The sequence below is a fragment of the Rhinopithecus bieti genome, unplaced genomic scaffold (genome assembly GCF_001698545.2).
Source record: "Rhinopithecus bieti isolate Rb0 unplaced genomic scaffold, ASM169854v2 scaffold_74680, whole genome shotgun sequence".
Classification (NCBI taxonomy): domain Eukaryota; kingdom Metazoa; phylum Chordata; class Mammalia; order Primates; family Cercopithecidae; genus Rhinopithecus; species Rhinopithecus bieti.
In genome coordinates, this window is record NW_016828033.1 from 1,269,427 (window position 1) to 1,288,908 (window position 19,482).

Genomic DNA, 19,482 nt, shown 5'->3' on the forward strand with positions numbered 1-19,482 from the left:
TTCGGCCTCTCAAAGTGCTGGGATTATAGGTGTGAGCCACTGTGCCCAGCCTAGAACTCTTTATTTATCCCCTGAACATGCTCCTCCCTGTCTTTCCTATCTCAGAAGTTGGTACCAACATTTATCCAGTTGCTTAGGCTAAAAACCCAAAGTTTTATCTTGCCCTCACCCACTGGACATATCCAATTCAACAGCAACCTCTAAAACATGTCAGTCCCTCCATTTATCTCCTTCACTAACACCATCCTGGGGCCTGCTGAAATCCGGGCAGCACAGATGGCAGGCCATTATCATCTCTTTCCTGGACTAACACAACAGACACTACACTGGCCTCCCACTTCCACTACTGCCTGCTACAGTGTATTTTCTCTCCATCCAGCAGTCAGAATGGAGGCTTTAGTTCTTGCTCTATCTTTAGCACAGAAAACTATGCCTGCCACAGTCAGTGTCTTTTGAATGGCAGAATTCTAGGAAAGACCCTTAGATTTTCCATACCCTGATGAGGTAGATTCCCTAAGTCTTGCCAGAGATAGGGCATAATTGATTTCCCCTGGCATGCAGGCACCATGCTTCTCTCCAATGCCTTCCAGATCCATCTCTGGTCACAGCATGTGGAACAGATGGGAGCTTCTCTGGTCAGTTGAAAGATAACAACTAGTCTGTTGCCTCCTCTTCCTCCCGAAAGAGGTAACAAATAATAAGTAATAGTAATAATATTACTAATAGTTATGAAGGTACTTATACCATGGTCCTGGCACTATGTTAAATGCTTTATATTAATCATCTCATTTAATCTCACAGCAACCTTATTTTACAGATGGGGCATCCAAGAAACAGAGAGGTTAAGTGAGCTACTGAGGGTCACACAGCTCCAAGATGGTGAAACTAGAAATGGACTGATGCGGCACTGAGTAAACCCCAAAGTTGTGGTCTAGACTTCTCTACCCAGCTAGACTGTTGGACACAATACAGGCAAAATGAGACTCCAAAAGACTAGAAATGAGGATTCCAGGCTGGGCATGGTGGCTCACATCTGTAATCCCAGCACTTTGGAAGGCCGAGGCAGGCAGATCACCTGAGGTCAGGAGTTGGAGACCAGCCTGGCCAACATGGTGAAACCCTGTCTCTACTAAAAATACAAAAAAAAAAAAAGTTGGGTGTGGTGGCGCGTGCCTGTAGTCCCAGCTACTCAGGAGGCTGAGGCAGGAGAGCAGTTTGAAACTGGGAGGCAGAGGTTGCTGTGAGCTGGGACCACGCCATTGTACTTCAGCCTGGGCAACAAGAACGAAACTCCATCTCACCAAAAAAAAAAGAAAAAAAGAGGCCGGGTGCGGTGGCTCAAGCCTGTAATCCCAGCACTTTGGGAGGCCGAGACGGGCGGATCACGAGGTCAGGAGATCGACACCATCCTGGCTAACACGGTGAAACCCCGTCTCTACTGAAAAAAAAAAAAAAAAAAACAAAACAACCCAGGCGAGGTGGCGGGCGCCTGTGATTCCCAGCTACTCCGGAGGCTGAGGGGCGCAGGAGAATGGCGCTAAAACCCGGGAGGGAGAGCTTGCAGTGAGCTGAGATTCCGGCCCACTGCACTCCAGCCCGGGACGAGAGCGAGACTCCGTCTCAAAAAAAAAAAAAAAGAAAAGAAAAAAGAAAGAAAGAAAGAAATGAGGATTCCTGGGCTCCCTCCAGCTGGCAGAAGTGCCAAGGCTCCCATCCTTTTTTTTTTTTTCCCCTTCTAAATCAGGAACCTCCCCTTCAAACTCACCAATTCCCATGCCTCTCAATCCTATACTTCCCCCAAGGTCCCAACTGGCTCATCTACATCCTCTCTAGCTCTTGTATTAGCAGATCTCTAGTGATTAAACTGGTAGTGCTTCAGGCCAGAGTGCTTCGCGTAAGGGGCGAGGGGCATGGCCTCTCTTTTCCTGGGCTACCTCTAACCCTCACCTCCAGAGTTTTTGATTTGGAATGGGTCCTCAGTCTGGCCCCAACCAACCTGAAGGCCCCATTCTTGCTTCCCTCCTCCTCCTGGGGGTCTAGCCAGGCATGAAGTCAGAGCCATTAAGGAACGCTGAGTGGGGTGGGATTAGCATGCTAATGAAAATGCAAATCAGCACCTGGGAAAGGGGTGGAAGGGATGGGGAGGTCGGGGGAGTTGGAGAACCAAAAGGGAAGTGAAGGAATTGGACTGAGGGGAGCTGATTTCTAGATAACCAGAAAGCAGAAGCCCTCAGGTTGAGGGAGAAAGGTATTCCTCCTACAGAATCCATCGTGAGGGAGAGAGGTAAGGGTGCTGTTTGTGAGGGTCTGTTATTCCATTGTCACCCACAGGGTGGGCCACACTGCCCTTCCACTACCCCACCTGGTGGGAATAACTGACTCTGGGCAAGAGGCCCTGTCCTGGGCCCTGCCGCCAAGAGCTGCACACAGATGGGTGCTCTCTCCCAGCTGGCCCAAGCGCTAGAGTTCACCCTCGCTACGCCTACCAGCTGCTTCCTGGCTCCTGACTCACCATGCTTGATCACAGCTCAGAGTAGGGCTAGGCAGACCTAAACCCCAAATCCTGCAGTAACTCCCAGATCCTCTCTCAAAAGCATCTATTTCCTAGAAATGGAAAAAGACAGAGCTGATTCCTAGCTAGAAACCAAAGGAGCTTAGCTTTTGGCTAGCTTGTAGGTGAGACTCCGATCGGCTGAGGGTAGGTTGGCAGCTATTTAAAATTGCAAATGTCTTCCCCACCTCCCAACCTAACCCTCCTCCTCTTTAGGAAAGAATTTCAATTGCAAATCTATCTCTGCCTTAGTACATCCTCCCCCAACCCCAACTTCCCCTCCGCCTTCTTGGAGCTTCTCCCATCACCCACTATTTATTACAAACCTTTAGCTGCAGCAATTATTTTTTCACTTTTTTTCCCCTCATTGCATTTTTACTCCTCCATCTTTCCTTCCTTTCCTCTTTGAATTGCTACGTCCTTTTCTTTGCCCTTCCTACCTTGAACTGCAGACAGTGCAGAAATGGACAGGCCTAAGAGTCATCCCTCTCCTGCCACCCCCAAGACCAAGATTCTTGCTCATTCTCAGACCCATCGCCATTCTTCCCTTTAGTTCCTGGCTTTCCTTAAGGGCATCCTCTATCCCTGTGGACACATCTCAGGTGTGGATAAAGCGACAAGGCGACTGCTGAAAGGCCCTGACGTTGCTGCCTCTGAAGGAGTCAAGAGGAGGAAGAAGGAAGAGGGTGGATCTGGTGTAGGGTGGAGGTTGGGAATAGTCCAGGAAAGACCTGGGTAGAGGCAAGGGCTGGGGGCCTCTGTGAAGGAGAGGGGTTAGGGGAGACAGAGCAGGCAGTGGCAGCGGTGTGATTAGAGAGGAGATTGATGTGAAGGGGCGCCACAGACGGCAGAGAGAGTCAATAAAACGAGAGGATCACATTAGAGGCGACAGAGAGAGCTTTAAATTACAAGGCTGCTGCCACTGAGGGGGATGGGAGGAGGGAGGCCTGGAGCCATGGGAGGGTGGAGAGTTCTGAGGGTGTAGTCATCCCCTGAGATGAATCTTGCAGCTCCAAAATGTCCCTTAGTCTCCAGAGTTCCCTGCTGCCCCCTCATTCTACCCTCCTCCCCTAATGCACTATTTCCTCACAAGGCTGAAGAGGAGACGAAGGTGAAGATGAAGAGAAAGGTGTGGAGAAATAGAAGACATTTTTTCCTTTTGGTATTGCCCTCTTCCTCCGTTGAGACCCAGGTCTCTATTTACTTCTCAGGATGAGAAAGGAAGGTTGGAAGTGCTACTTTCAAGGCTCAGTCTGGGAGTTAATGCCCTACAAACAAAAAAATATACACAGTCATAATTGCTGAGCTGCAAATATTCTTCCATGGGAGGTGGGAAGATACACATTAGGACCCAGAAAGCTACTGAGAGAGAAATGTGATGAGACAGAGATAAGAGGCTCAGATGTAAAGTTGCAGAAACACAGGTGGAAGGCTGAAAAGGCAGGCCCTGACCGAGCAAAATCAGGGAAACAGTGAGACTTAAGGATTGGAGAATTACAAGAGGCAAAGGGCATGGGCAAAGGAAGGACCAAAAAACTGAAGTCTGAGAAAGGAGAGAATCTGCCCCTCACTGAAGAGGAGCCAGGTCGTGGATTCAGGCTGGCCAGCAGAACTGGAGGCAAAGCTGACCAGGGGTGCTTCCTCCCATTCTCCAGCAAGACCAGGACTCCAAGACAGCCCCCTCCCACCTCTTGCTGACCAAGAGAGGAAAAGAAACACTACTGCTCCCTACTGGTTACAGAGGGAATATCACCAAGGAGTTGGCAGGACTAATGGGACCTGACTGGCTTTTTCCTTCTTAATTACCCTCCAAAACACAAAACTCTCCTCCCTTTTCTCTAAACCCAACTCCATGGCAGAGGCTTTCGAAGTGAAGTCTATCAGGGCACCTCCAAGTCTGCATACAATGATTTTCACATCAGGGCCTTCCAAACAGTTGTTTTTCATTTTTTGAGACAGGGTTTCGCTTGGTCTCCCAGGCTGGAGTGCAGTGTCACCATCTTGTCTCACTGCAGACTCTGCCTCCTGGGCTTAGGTGATCCTCCCACTTCAGCCTCCCTCCCAGTAGCTGAGACTACAGGCATGTGCCACCACACCTAGCTAATTTTTGTATTTTTTGTGGAGACAAGGTTTCGCCATGTTGCCCAGGCTGGTCTCAGATTCCTGGGCTAAAGCAATCTGCCTGCGTTGGCCTCCCAAACTGCTGGGATTACAGGCATGAGCCACGGAGCCCGGCCTTCCTAACAGTTTTGCTTTTCACTTTTCTAATTGTTTAATCTACCCACTTTCCCTTACTCAGAGTCAATTTTAGGACCTTTTTTTTTTTTTAATTCCTCTCTCTTAAATTATTGCCTAAGGCATTGCATTCTTCCATACTCACTGTCCTCGCCTTCCTCCCCTTTTTGTCTCAACCTGTTGATTACAAGAGGAGGAGACCATGGAGAGAAGGGGAAGAGAAACAGGAAGGATGAGATGTGTGTACCCCTAGTAAGGGGGATTATTTGGTATAAACAGCAAATAAACTATAACTAAATGAGCTCTATTTTTTAGGGCAATGGAAGAACATGGGCTTTGGATCCATGCACAGAGAGACAGGTTCAATCCTTGCTCTACCACTCACTAGCTGTGCAACTTTGGGAAGTTACTTATGGAGCCTTAGTCTCCTTATCTGGGAAAATGGGAATAATGATATTTTCCTTACTCAGTTATGAAGATCAGATAGGTAATGTGTAAAGTGCATTTGTTGGGTGTTTAATGAGGGTAGTTCTTTTCCTTCTCTCTTGGCTGTCTCCCATCATAGAGTGGAGTACGGTGTTTGCACAGAGGCTAACAGCTTTCCTTTTGTTCACCCCTTTCTTTTTCTTTTTTCTCTTTTTTTTGAGACAGAGTCTCGCTCTGTCACCCAGGCTAGAGTGCAGTGGTGTGATCTCAGCTCACTGCAACCTCTGCCTCCCAGGTTCAAGTGATTCTCCCTGTGTCTGCCTCCCAAGTAGCTGGGATTACAGGTGCACGCCACTAGGCCTGGCTAATTTTTGTATTTTAGTAGAGACGGGGTTTCACCATGTTGGCCAGGCTGGTCTCGAACTCCTGACCTCAGGTGATCCACCTGCCTTGGTCTCCCAAAGTGCTGGTATTGCAAGTGTGAGCCACTGCGCCCGGCCTCTGTTCACCCCTTTCTTGACCAAGACTCATCCTCTAATCTCTGTCCTTTTCAATTGAGGGCAGAATCTTAGGTGGACAGGATTTTTGTTGTTGTTGTTCGTTTTTTTAAGATGGAGTTTCGCTCTTGTTGCCCAGGCTGGAGTGCAATGGTGCGATCTTGGCTCACTGCAAACTCCACCCCCCGGGTTCAAGTGATTCTCCTGCCTCAGCCTCCCAAGTAGCTGAGACTATAGGCATGTGCCACCACGCCCAGCTAATTTTGTATTTTTAGTAGAGACAGAGTTTATCCATGTTGGTCAGGCTGGTCTCAAACTCCCAACCTCAGGTGATCTGACTGCCTCAGCCTCCCAAACTGCTGGGATTACAGGCATGAGCCACCGCACCCAGCCAGGATTTAAATCTAGTCTACTCAGCCATAGAGTTCACTTCTTAGCCCTCTTGATTGCTGGGTCTAGAGTTACCCATTATTCCAGAGCAAAGAGTAGAAATTTTGCCCAGGCTCACACTTGGACACAAGCAGCTAATAACTAGATCAAAACTATTCTGGCCTTTCCCTGCATGTCTTCTTTTTTTCTTTATTCCAAGGATCCTTTCCAAGTCATCCCTGCATTTAAAACTATCATTCTCTCTATCGCTAAATCTTACCTTCTCTATTTAAAAAGAAAACAAACAGTACTTTGATTCTTCCCTTTTAATTCTACCTATCTCTCCTAGACCCTTCCCTTTCTATAGATATTTAAGGAGTGCTTACTTTGTGCAAATAAGTTTTGTCCAAAAGAGAGAGAAAGAATGAGTATGGCAGGGAATGAGATAAGCAGGAAAAGGAGTGTTGTAGAGGGCAAAGAAAGATTGCCAAGGCAGAGAAGAGGAGAGAGGAAGAAGGGAAGGAGAGAGGGAGAGGTAAAGAAGTGAAGAGGAAGATGAAGCTAGGTCTTGATTTGCATATAGTGAATCTTTTCCAGGCCTCCCAGCTCTGGCACCAGATTGGGATGATGGCCTGTCCCCAGTGAGAAGGAGGTGGCAAGGAGGCTGTGTCTTATACTTTGCAAGATGCTTAAGGTGGGCATGAGTAAATTGGGTGAGGTGTGAGGAGAAAAGGGTAGGCTCAGGAAGAAGATGTGGGTGGTAGGGAGCAGACAGGAGGAGAAGGGAAGCGGTAGACTGAAACCACACACGTTCACATTTGCATGGATTTGCTGAGGTGTGCTGCAGAGTGTCTGCTACTGGTGGGGGTGGGTGTCCAGGAGAGGAGGCATCTCCTTGATGACTTGGAAAATGTTGGATGTTTTAGGACAGCAGTGTGGAGCTGCTCTGCTGCACAGATCTATGTGATTTTATAGTACACTGGAGAGACTCAACATCCTGCTGGATGTGGTTGTCACCTTCTACATATCCCAGGCTTAGACAACCACAAACCAGCTTGGAACCCTTCTTCTGTGTGAGCACTGAGTAGTGAAGGGACAGGGAGTTGTGCCCTTAAATTCACAATCAGGATCCTATCTGATCCTTGCATGGGGACCGCTGAAGAATTTGGTCTCCTAGAACTTTGAAGGAAAACATTCTTTTTTTTTTTTTTTAGAGACGGTGTCTCTGTCCCCAGGCTGGAGTGCAGTGGTGTGATCTCGGCTCACGGCAATCTCTGCCTCCCCGGTTCAAGCAATTCCCCTGCCTCAGCCTCCCAAGTAGCTGGGATTACAGGCATGCACTACCACGCCCAGCTAATTTTTTGTATTTTAGTAGAGACAGGGTTTCTTTTTTTTGAGACCGAGTCTTGCTCTGCCACCCAAGCCGGAATGCAGTGGCACGATCTTGGCTCACTGCAACCTCCGCCTCCTGGGTTCACGCAGTTCTCCTGTCTTGCCCTCCTGAGTAGCTGGGACTACAGGCACGTGCCACCACACCTAGCTGATTTCTTTTTTAGTAGAGACGGGATTTCACCATGTTAGCCAGGATGGTCTTGATCTACTGACCTCGTGATCCGCCCACCTTGGCCTCCCAAAGTGCTGGGATTACAGGCGTGAGCCACCGCACCCGACTAGAGACAGGGTTTCACCATGTTGTCTAGGATGGTCTCTATCTCCTGACCACCTGACCCGCCCACCTTGGCCTGGGATTACAGGCGTGAGCCACCGCACCCGACTGGAAGGAAAACATTCTAAGTGACCGTGTATTTACATAAGTCTTATTTACGTAAGTCTTTCTGGTTATTTTCTTCTGTGAACCTGTGTGATGTAATGACTGCATTTAAATACTATTACAACAACAAAAACTAATTATAGTAATAGTAAATAGCTAACATCTTTAAATGTTTGCCATGGGCCAGGCACCGTGCTAGGCCCTCGGCAAGTATCACATCACCTAATCCTCCACTACAATCTGATGCAATAGATGCAGCTATTCATTCCTAGGAGACTGGCTTATATGGGTTAGATGCAGCTATTCATTCCTAGTTTACAAACATGGAGACTGACTTATATGGGTTAAGTAATTTTTAAGATCTCCTGCTTAAAAAGAAGTAGAATTGAGATTGGAACTCAGGTAGCCTGACATCAGCGCCTCTGCTCTTGGGTTAATTTGTAAGCTTCTGCCTGGTATGCATTTTGAATGAGGCCTTTTGAGTCTGATTGTATTACTCCTGTGTGTCACCTTGTGCTATCATGTTCCTCTTTAAGCTTGAAGGTGCTAGATGGCTGTCTTCCATTTAGTTTGTTTCTTAGTATAAGATGGGCCAGGCAGGGTGTGGTGGCTCACGCCTGTAATCCCAGCACTTTGCAAGGCTGAGTTGGGTGGATCACGAGGTCAGGGGTTCGAGACCAGCCTGATCAACATGGTGAAATGCCATCTCTACTAAAAATACAAAAATTAGCCAGGCGTGGTGGCATGCACCTGTAATCCCAGCTACTCAGGAGGCTGAGGCAGGAGAATTGCGTGAACCTGGGAGGCGGAGGTTGCAGTGAGCCGAGATTGCACCACTGCACTCCAGCCTGGGTGGCAGAGCTAGACTCTGTCTCAAAAAAAAAAAAAAAAAAGGGTAGGCCAGAACAGGACTGCTGCTTTGTGTAACTCCAGGGTGTGTCATTCACACTGCAGTCCATGCAGGGGCACTGGCCATGCCCTGTGTGAAGGAAGGGAAGGAGTGGGAGGAGGGAGTGGGAACAGGAGGGAGGGATAGATAATGGCAGGTAGTGTTATTTGAATGATATGTGTACCATTTGTGACAACATCTCTTAAAGTTGAAGGTCTACACATGTGTATCCATATTAGCATATGAACTTCATCAGACAAGCAGTCTCCCTCCAATAGAGGGAGACCCTGTCTCAAAAAACAAAAAAACAACAACAGCCTTTAAAGTCAAGAGACCTGGAATCAAATTCTAGTTCTGTTCCTTAATATGTAAATGACCTCAGGTAAGTTGCTTAAAGTCTCTATTCAGTCTCTTCATATAGAGAATGGGGCAGGGCGGGCACACACCTATATAATTCCAGCACTTTGGGAGGCTGAGGTGGGTGGATCACTTGAGGTCAGGAGTTTGAGACCAGCCTGGCCAACATGGTAAAACCCTGTCTCTACTAAAAATACAAAAAAATGAGCCGGGCGTGGTGGCACCCACCTGTAATCCCAGCTACTCAGGAGGCTGAGGCAGGAGGCTGAGGCAAACCTGTAGTCCCAGCTACTCGCTTGAACCCAGGAGGCAGAGGTTGCAGTGAGCTGAGATCGCACCACTGCACTCCAGCCTGGATGACAGAGTGAGACCCTGTCTAAAAATAAAACAAAGCAAAAACAGAAAAAAAAAAAGGGAATGGGGAACATTACCTCATGGAGTTAAACGTCCATTGAGAGGATCATCATTGAGACTGGTACTTTGGGTGTAATCAATAAATGGAAATGATAATTATTCATCCATATGCCTTATTTCCTGTGTTGGGGTATGTGTATGTTTGTTGTTTTTTGATTGTGTGTGGGGCAGCTAGTAACCTGACTGTAGCCCTGTCCCAGTACTTCTTTGGGGTTGGTGAAAGTACTTGTTCTCCCTGGCTGGATTTTCCCAGGCCCTCCATGTACATGTGTGTGGGCCCTGTGCTTCCCGTTCAGTAGCAGGGTGTCCTGTTCAGTGTGTTGCTGTGAGCCCGTCTGTGCTTGGCCCGGCTGGCGCGGGCGTGTTTAGGGTGGTGGTAATTACTGGGATGGCCCAGCCCTAATGAGTGTGATCTCGTTACACTCTCACTGCCTCTAATGGAGCTAACCTCATTTCACAGCCATTAGAGATGGAGATGAGGCCCCGCCCACTGGCCCTGCCAGCTGCAGCTTTTGCAGTCCTGGCCACGTTCTTTCCCTCCGGCTCGCCATTTCTCCATTCCACTTTTCCTTCTCCCACCTTTTTTTTCTGCTCCTCCTACCACGTTTCCCTTTCCTGTCCCCCATTGTTCTTTTCCCTGGCCGTTTTTCTGCACCCCTCTCCTCTTTCGTTCTCTTTTCACGTCTCCCTTACCCACTCCTCTCTTCGATTCCTGGGCTCCTCTTCTCTTCACTCATCCCCCCCCCCCCTTTTCTCTCCCCTAGTCGATTTGTCCTCCACATTGCCATTTCTCCATTCTCTTTTCCTTCCCTCTCCCCCGCCCTTCATGGCTCCAGTCCCTCCCCTCCCCCACATTGCCCTGTCTGGCCAAAGGACGAATCTCAAGGGGAAACCAGCAAAGACAAACAAGGAGCAGTGACTTCATTATCATCGTTAATTTGCCACTTCAGTTCCTCCCATAAGGGTCAAAGCCAGCACGGCTTGAACTCAGGACTGACACAGGCAGGCTGAGACCACGGCCTGGCTTTTCAGCCCTACTTCTTACACAACCACTCGTCCACCTGCTCAGCTGTCTTCATTTCCCTGCGGAGGGGTCAGGCTTCCTGTTTTCTCTCCAATTTCTTAGTCCTCACAGCCTACCGCACTCCTCCCTTTCTCATTTAAATTGTGGCCATCTCTCTGTGCTGTCTCCCATCTCCAAGTCATGGGTTTTTCACCTTTGACTCCTATCTCTGTCATACTCTCTCCCAACTTCTCCCTGCCTAATCTTTCCTCAACCTTTTTCCTATCCTTTCCTGGCCTTCTCTCTTCCTAATTTCAAGCACACTTCTTTCCTTAAAGCAGCAGGATTTATCTGTAGGTTCGTGGAAACCACTTAGCCTGAAGAAGCTGGAGGTGAGAAGAAGAAGGGCATCTGTGGCCCAAGCAGACCAGTGATACAGAACACAGAGATGGCTGGGGGGAAATGCAGACAACTGTGATGGAGGCAAGAGGCCCACAAGTAAAGAGGAGCAGAAAAATCTAGACCCATGCCCATGGCCCATGAATAAAGAAGACAGAGGCTTGAGACTAGGGGAAGGAAAGGGCATCACAAAACAAGGAATGAAAAATCTGAGGATGGAAATGGCATTTACCCCATCAGGTCCTCGGGGAAACACAATCTAACACTTCTGGCCCACCCTCTGTCCTCCTTCACAAAGCCAAATGACTGGTAATTGACTCTTGACCTCTAGCCCAAGCCCAGCCCCAAAGGGAGAGGTCCAGGGTAGTTAGCTATGACTGGAGGAGGCACTAGGGAAATGTGCATACATGAAGTTAAATTCCTGCCCACACCCATTCTGCCCCACTGACTTTGCACATCAACATGTTCCATAGGATCAGACTCTCCATGCATAAACCTCTCTGCAGAGAGGTCTTGCACACCCTGGAACGTTCATGTCTTTCTGATTGCACAGGCCTCTGTGCATGCGACATCCCAGTTGATGGCCCTGCTGGGAATTCCAAGGCCTGAACTTTAGCTTTGATGTAATTCTGTGTTCCTGCCAAACACAGAAAGAGGGCTCCTGTTCTCTCGTTAGACTTTGGGGGTAAAAAATGCTGAGGGGTGCTGAGCTGTCTCAGTAGAATTTATTCAAAGATATCTTCCTCCAGGTGTATGCAGCCCTCATGCCAGTGGTACAGCTTGGTGACAGGACTGTGGGTGGACCTCAGCCCTGTCACCTCTTAACAACTGCACGTGGGGGCCCTGGTCTCTGGACTCGTTCCTACATGAGGAAGCCACTGAGAGCTCATGGGATTACCCTATGGGGCTGGAAGTTACTTCTAAATCTTTCACCCCTGCCTTGCCAGCCTGGGGAGGAGGGATGGGCAGGCAGTTCCCTGGGACTTTCCCCAGAGAGGCAAGGGGCTCTGGGAAAGTGGGTGGTGGGATGACTGAGCTTAGTGTGAGAAGCTCAAGAAGAAAGATGGAAAAATCAATGAAATGAGTTTCTAACGGTGAGGTAAAGGACCGCTGTGTCGACAGCCTGTCGCCTGCTGCAAAATATGAGCTGCCCAACTCCGTAGCGGCGGCTGACAGTGCAACAGCCACCACTGTCCTTCCTTCAGGGCCCCCGCCCAGCAGCCCCTTCTCCAGCTGCCCTGGCCTTTTCTTATTATAGCCAGACTGTCCTCCAGCACTCCCAGCTCTCTCCCCTGTCTTCTTTTGTAGATTTCTCAACCCATTCAGGGGCTTTTTGGCCCTTCACCTCGTGATTCCTGATTGGGTGCATCTTTGTTTTCTATAGCTTCTGTGTATTTAGACCTCTGCTTTCTGCAGATTTCGCTCTGAGAGTTGTGGTGAGCTCTACATCTCTTGCCTCCCCCTCTTCTAGATACCTCTGGAGTCTTTCAACAATGGAGAGTAAGACATCAAGGCCATCCGTCACAGGGTTCTTTACATCAAGATCTGGGCAGCAGTAACTTCTCCCTCCTTTGGCCTTTTGGCCCACATGGCCAGTGCTGCCTTCCTTGTAATAATAATTATCTGGGTTGGGATAGGTGTTTAGAATGGGTCTGGTATTGATTTATGAACTCCTCATTTGCGGTCATTGTATATATATGGTTATGACCAATTCAGTTGTAGTTTCATGATTGGGAATTGGGTGGGGATGCTACTTTTAATTCACATATGCCAACTCTCTCTTTGGAAACAACTCTCAACCTTTTCTGGAAACCGCCTCCTTTCTCTTCCCTCCTCTACATCTTCCTCTTGGGCTCCTAGGGCTGTTCATTCAGGTTTTCCTCCAATTATCACTACAAAGACTCGGCATATCAGCCCTGAGAGTTCCCCTGGCTGCCTCCAAGTGTGACCCTAACCCAGTCTTTCCTGTCTGCCTCAGATCTCACTGTCACTGGTTAACTACCCTCCAGCCATTCCCTCTGGTTTTTTATTTCCCAGTTTGCCCGTTAATGTAGACTTAGATGGGGGGAGTGGGTGAAAATTAGATGGGCACCTCTTTCCCCCAGCCTCTCCCTACTAATTCAACGTTTGATCAACAGATATTTATTAAGCCTTTTCTGTGTGACAGACACTGTGCTAGGTGCTGGAAAACAATTGGAAACTAGACAGATGTAGCCACTTTTCAGATGGCCATGTGACTAACCCTGAGTCTCTCACCAGACCTAAGTCTCTCAGACTAGGGGACTCTGTCCCATTTTACCCTTTCTGTATAGCCAGATTCCACTGTGCCCTCTGACATTTCACAACTCTTCCCTTTTCTCAATCCCTGAATAAGTTTACACTCTCACACAGCCCTGATCCCTTCCTCTGCATTCCAGCTTTAGTCTCCATTCCTAAACCCAAAGCCATTACACTTTCAACAACTCTCCCAGCTCACAAAGCCCTTCTCCTTTCACATTCTGTAACTGCCATTTCTAGTCCTCCTCTTCTGTCTCTGCCTGACTTTTAATCCAACCATCCCGACCTCAATGCCCTGTCTTAGGTTCCTTCCTCTTGCTACTGTCAGGCTCTAGCAAACCTCGGGCACTCACAAACAAGAGTTATTTGTGACAACTGTTGTTCTGAGCTGAGAAGAGCTCCAGGGAGACAAGGTCAAGCTACCAGAGTCAGAAATCCTACCAATTCGACCCAGGCCCTGGCCCCATAGGTGATACAGCACCCTGGCAAAGCAGCAAGTTATTCCTGTATGGGTCTCAAGGTAACACCAGCTGCCTCTGACATCATGGAGGGAGGAACCGTGTCAGGTTGCCAAGGCAATACCAGCAATTTATGACATCAGAGGCTTGAGGTCTTTGGTTCTCAGGGGCTGGGAAGATTCAAGTTCCTCTCAGCTGAAGTTTATGGGAATTCTACTTTTTCATTTCTTTGCTTGTGTTCTAGCTTGGGAATGAAGTACAAAGGCCTTTGGTGGGGGTAGTGAGTGATTAGGCCAATGAAATGAATGCTCGTAAGGTTCTCTCTCTCTCTCTTCCCCATATATTGCTGCTTTCTCTCCCTCTCTTGGGCATTTCTCTCTTCTGGGGCTTCACCCAATGGTATTCCTGCTATTTCTGCTATGCTTTTTTTCCAACCTCCCCTACCCGCCCCGCAGTGCTCTCGCTTTCTTTGCATCAGTCACGCTGTGTCCTCCTCACACCAGAGGCATTTGTTTCCTTTGATACCTCATCCTCTCTTTTCCCCCTACCAAGCTCTGTGCAGCTCTGATCTGCCTCAGCACTCCTTCGTTTGTCATCCATTTACCTTCTTTGTACCATACTCTTTTCCCATCTCATCTTGTTCGGCAATTCCTTCCTTCCCCCTCTTCACTATTGTATTAATTTAATAGTGCTTTTTCTGTTGACCTCCACTTTAGGAATATTCTATCATTTCTCTTCCTTTTACCTTCTGTATTGCTATCAACACGTTTTGTTTCATTCTTCCAATTTCTTAATCACCCCTTCATTCCTCCTCTGCCCCCCAGTCCCCATAGATTTTCCTCTCTTCCTTTGCATATCCCTCACGTCATACATTTCTCTACCCGGTGTGTTTATTGCACTGACCACCCCTTCCTTTCTTTAATTCTGTTCACCTCTGAAATCGTCCATCTTCTGCCCATGTCTACCTGCTCCTTTTACCTTTCCGAGCTCCTGAGGTTTGGAAAAACAATGATGGGCTAAAAACCAAGGTAAACTCTCCAGATCCTTTATCCACCCTTACTGTTCTTCAGGCTGAATGAAACTGGCTCCTTACATACGATAGCTTTTATCACACTAATAAACACTGCCTCATTAAAAAAATGGTGCTGGATCTAAATATGATAGTAGCAGGGGCCTAGGAAGAAGATGAACTAAAAGTGAAGAAAAGCAACTGATATCTAGAATGAACGGAAGGATGGGGGCCAACCAGGCAGGGTGGAGCTTAGAGTCCTAGGGAATGTCCTCTTACAAAATCAAAGTTGACAGTTAACTGACATAACGGCACTGATTGATGAAGGGGTTATATGCCCCTGGAAGCCCATTAAATTATTTCTTGGCCTGTTTATGTGCCTTCACAAACCATACTCCACACCTCTCCCAGCCCCTTGCTTGCTGGCACATTCTGCTGCTGGGGTTAAAATGCTGGATAAGAGGAAAAGGGATAAAAGAAACTTAGGATGATCAAGAAGCAAAGGTAGGAAGAGGGCAGATTATGGGAACAAAGGTGGAAACTCATAAGAGAGCTGGTGGGAAACAGATGGAAAAAAGCGGTGAAGCAAAATGGGGAAATAAAAAATATACAATGATAAAGTGGGGGAAGGGAGGAAAATTAAGTCAGCAGGGAAGAGGTTTTGTGGTGGGAAGCTCCTGGGAAGGCAGATGACACGCATGAGACCAGAAAGTGAGGTTCTGATGAGGGAGACAGGCACATGGCAAAGGGGACAGTCAACAATGCTAGGAAGTTCCAAAGCTTCCCTGGTGAAGGTGGAAGAGGAGGCTGTCCTGGCCATGCTGAAGGCACTAGAGGCTTTGGTGGAGACACATTTGCTCCATCATCCCACTCCTCCAGGCCCTGACTGTGACCACCACAATCATGACTGATATGCAAATTCCAAAGTAGCCTGAAAAGGCCAGAGATATCCAGACAGACTCTGAAGGAGAGGGCATGGAGTTCTAGACCGACAGAACAGGCAGCCAAGGCGTGACACATAGTGACAGAGACACACAAGGAGAGGATCACTCGGATGGGAAGGGTCACAAGTGGAGGCAGTGACATACAGACCCAGAGATGGATGGGATGGAAGAGACGAGATGAACGGCAAAACCAAAAGTCAGGGACACATGGACAGAGATCAGCGGGGCTACAGGCGCAGCGAGAAGCGTGGTCTTGTGCTTGAAAATGATAGGGCTGTTCAGAGGGGCAGACAAGAGCGGATGGGGGTGGTGGGATGGGTGTGCAGGACAGACACGCTTCACCTTGAATGGGCATGTGGCCTCCCCTCACCTACTCAACCCTTTCAAAAAAAGGAATGGAAAGCCCAACTTCAGCCAAAAACGAACGAAGATTGAGGGTATCCACGTCCCCTCCCACTCCACGCCCCAGCGCGCTAGCCCATCCATCAGCCCGCCGGCCGCTGTTCTCCCGTCCCACAGCCGGCGGGGGGCCGCCGAGACCCAGGCCCCTCCAGGCTGACAGCTCTGAGCCCTCACACTCACCGGGCCTCCCCTTCCCTCCGGGACCCCCGTTCCCTGCACAGCTCAGCGTGGTCCGTCTAGGCTTTCCATACCCTCCGTCTGTCCGGCGGGCCTCTGCCTTTCCCGTTCCCGTTTCTCCCTCCACCCCCGCATCTCTCTCTACCCCCGTCCCCGCGCACGCCCTCTTCCTCCCACACCCCTGTCTGCTTTCTCCCTGGGCTCTCGGTCTGTCTGTCCGTCCGTCCTTGTCCCCTCCCCCAGCCCCTTCCCGTCCCTCTCCGTCCCCTCCAGTGGCAGTCTCCGAGCGCCTCCTCTCCCGTCTCGAGCTTCCAAAGAGCAAGGAAGGGAAGAAGAGAGAGAGGGAGAGGAGAAAAAAACCAACCCAGCAGCATCGGAAATCGATGCACTTACACCTCAGCTGGAAGCAGGGACGGGAGTCGAACCGCGGCCGCCGAGCAGCGCGAGGCGGGGAGGGGAGGGGGCGGCTCTTGGAAGGGACTTCTCCGATGTGTTGATTCCTCTTTTTTCCCCTCCTCCTCCCTCCCTCCAGCGCTCGCTCCGGGGCGTCGGGGACGGAGATGGAAAAAATAAATAAATAAATTCACGGCGGTGAGGGAAGTGAAGGAAAATAATCAATGCTATTTGGCTGCGGCTGAAGTGTTTCCCCGGCTTCGTGAGGGGTTTCCATTGATTCACCCTGGGCACTCGCTCGCTCCCTGCCTCCTCCTCCTCCTCCTCCTCCTCCTCCTTCTCCTCCTCCNGTTTATAGATTCTATATTAGCAAGAAGCATGTTTGAAAACCTTCCCTCATTGCGAAACTCTAAATGGATATTTTTTGTCCTATTAAGATATGGTTTATATACAAATGTTATTTTGTGCACAAATCTTGACTGTGAAGAATTCAGTCACACTTTATTTCCTGTGTTCATTCATTTGTCATGGGGATATTTGATGGCAGAAATGCTGGGAACCAATAGCTAATACTTCCTATTACCTTTGACCAATAATTCCTGTGCTTTTTCAGACAGGGTATGAAGCCAAATAGCGTTGCTTTTCCTCCTCCTCCTCCTCGCCCTCCTCCTCCTCCTCGCCCTCACTCCTCCGCCTCATTCACTGGCTGGAGTCGAGGCGTCCCACACAATGGAATAATCAATACCCAGGCGCCCGGGGCGGCCCCACTGAGCAGGTGCAGCGACCCGCCCGCCGCGGCGCATGCCGGGAGTTGTAGTCTGTTCGCGCCCGCCCGCCTCGCGGGACCCAGGGCCCGGGGGCAGGCCGGCCAGCCCACCAGGTCGCCTCCTCGACTCTGGCTCCAGGTTCAAGCCGGTGCCTGCAAAGAGGGCAGGCCCCTTTAAACTCTTTTCTGTCTCCTCTCCTCTTCATCCTGTGGTCTGCAGAAACCATACATGTGTTTTGTTGTTTTGTTTTAAATCAGCTACAGAACAAACCCTGAGCCGCCCAACGCCTCCTTTTTTTCATTCCCTTCTTCCTGCCTTATTATTCCCCTCCTCCCTTATTGGGTACTAGAACCTTTTCTACCGCAGCAATTACTCTTTAGTCTCTGAGAGCTTCTGCCTCCTCCACGCGGTTACATAGTCCCCTGAGCTGGGTAGTGGGAGGTTCGGGCTCCTCCTCCTCATCTTCAGTTTATCAGCTCATTAAGTGTTCCTGCAATTTTTTTTTTTTTTTTTTGGAGATGGAGTCTCGCTCAGTCGCCCAGGTTGGAGTGCAGTGGCGCGATCTCGGCTCACTGCAACCTTCACCACCGGGTTCAAGCGATTCTCCTGCCTCGGCCTCCTAAGTAGTTGGGATTACAGGCACGCACCACCACACCCAGCTATTTTTGTATTTTTAGTAGAGACAGGGTTTCACCATCTTGGTCAGGCTAGTCTCCAACTCCTGACCTCGTGATCCTCCTGCCTCGGCCTCCCAAAGTGCTGGGATTACAGGTGTGAGCCACCGCTGTGCGCGGCCCGTTTTCTGTTGTTGTTTTTTCAGACAGAGTCACTCTGTGGCCCAGGCTGCAGTGCAGTGGCATGATCCCAGCTCACTGCAACCTTCGCCTCCCAGGTTCAAGTGATTCTCCTGCTTCAGCCTCTCAAGTAGCTGGGATTATATAGGTGCCCGTCACTATGCCCTGCTAATTTTGTGTTTTTAGTAGAGATGGGGGTTTCACCATCTTCGCCAGGCTGGTCTCGAACTCCTGACCTCAGGTGATCCACCAGCCTCAGCCTCCCAAAGTGCTGGGATTATAGGCGTGAGCCACCTTGCCCGGCCGCTCCTGTATTCTAATAACAATAATTTCTAAGATTTCTTGAATGCAGAGGGACAGTTTCAAGCATTTTTACATATATTGTCTAATTCTCTCAATCCCATGAGGTAGATACTATTATAGTCCCATTTTACAGTTGAGAAAACTAAGGCACAAGTAAGTGAATTAACAGGCCCAAGGTCCAATGGCCAATAAGTAAGTGACAGCACCAGGATTCAAAAACCTCCATGGTCTGGGTCCAGAGCCCACACTAACTGCTATAGCCTACTTCTCTTAAACAACACAACAAAACCCTGAAGTTCACATGACAAAAATGAGAAAGAAATGAACATTTTGAGTTTATACTATGTAACAGTTTATGACTGAATCCTCTTAGGTAACTGTGAGGCAGACCACATTTTCTCAACGAAAAAGCAGAGGCTGGCTGGGTGTGGTGGCTCACACCTGTAATCCCAGCACTTTGGGAGGCCAAGGCGGGTGGGTCACCTGAGGTCAGGAGTTCGAGACCAGCCTGACCAACATGGAGAAACCCTGTCTCTACTAAAAATACAAAATTGTCTGGGCGTGGTGGCGCATGCCTGTAATCCCAGCTATTTGGGAGGCTGACGTAGAATAATTCCTTGAACCCGGGAGGCAGAGGTTGTGGTGAACCAAGATCACACCAATGCACTCCAGCCTGGGCAACAAGAGTGAAACTCCATCTAAAAAACAAAAACAAACAAATAAAAAACAAAAATTAGGCGGGTGTGGTGGCACGTGCCTGTAGTCCCAACTACTCAGGAGGCTGAGGCAGGAGAATCACTTGAACCTGAGAGGCAGAGGTTGCAGTGACCTGAGATGCCAGAGTGAGACTCAGTATCAAAAAAAAAAAAAAAAAAAAAAAAAAAAAAAGCAGATGCTTAGGGAAGTGGAGTAGCTTGCTGATGGCCAAACATCTAGAAAGTGAAGCTGGGAGTCAACCCCAGGTCTGGCTCTGGAAACTGATCTTTCCGTTCAAATAAGCTGCAGCTTTTACCCCACTGGATTGGACCTTATAACACAAGGAAAAAT

General features: G+C 49.0%; 1 protein-coding gene and 1 long non-coding RNA gene across 2 annotated transcripts in view; one reads left to right on the top strand and one right to left on the bottom strand.

Moving 5' to 3' along the window:
* LOC108523588 (uncharacterized) overlaps window positions 1-1,079 on the top strand; it is a 46,956-nt gene extending 45,877 nt beyond the window's left edge. Inside the window, exon 7 of the long non-coding RNA XR_001883850.1 lies at window positions 591-1,079. This is a non-coding gene — a long non-coding RNA (uncharacterized LOC108523588). The remainder of the gene's footprint in view (window positions 1-590) is intronic.
* Window positions 1-16,869, bottom strand: part of ZFHX2 (zinc finger homeobox 2) — a 31,835-nt gene extending 14,966 nt beyond the window's left edge. Inside the window, 1 exon segment of the mRNA XM_017864243.1 lies at window positions 16,572-16,869. The gene's annotated coding sequence lies outside the window, so the exon portion shown is untranslated.
* Between the last annotated feature and the right edge of the window lie 2,613 nt (window positions 16,870-19,482).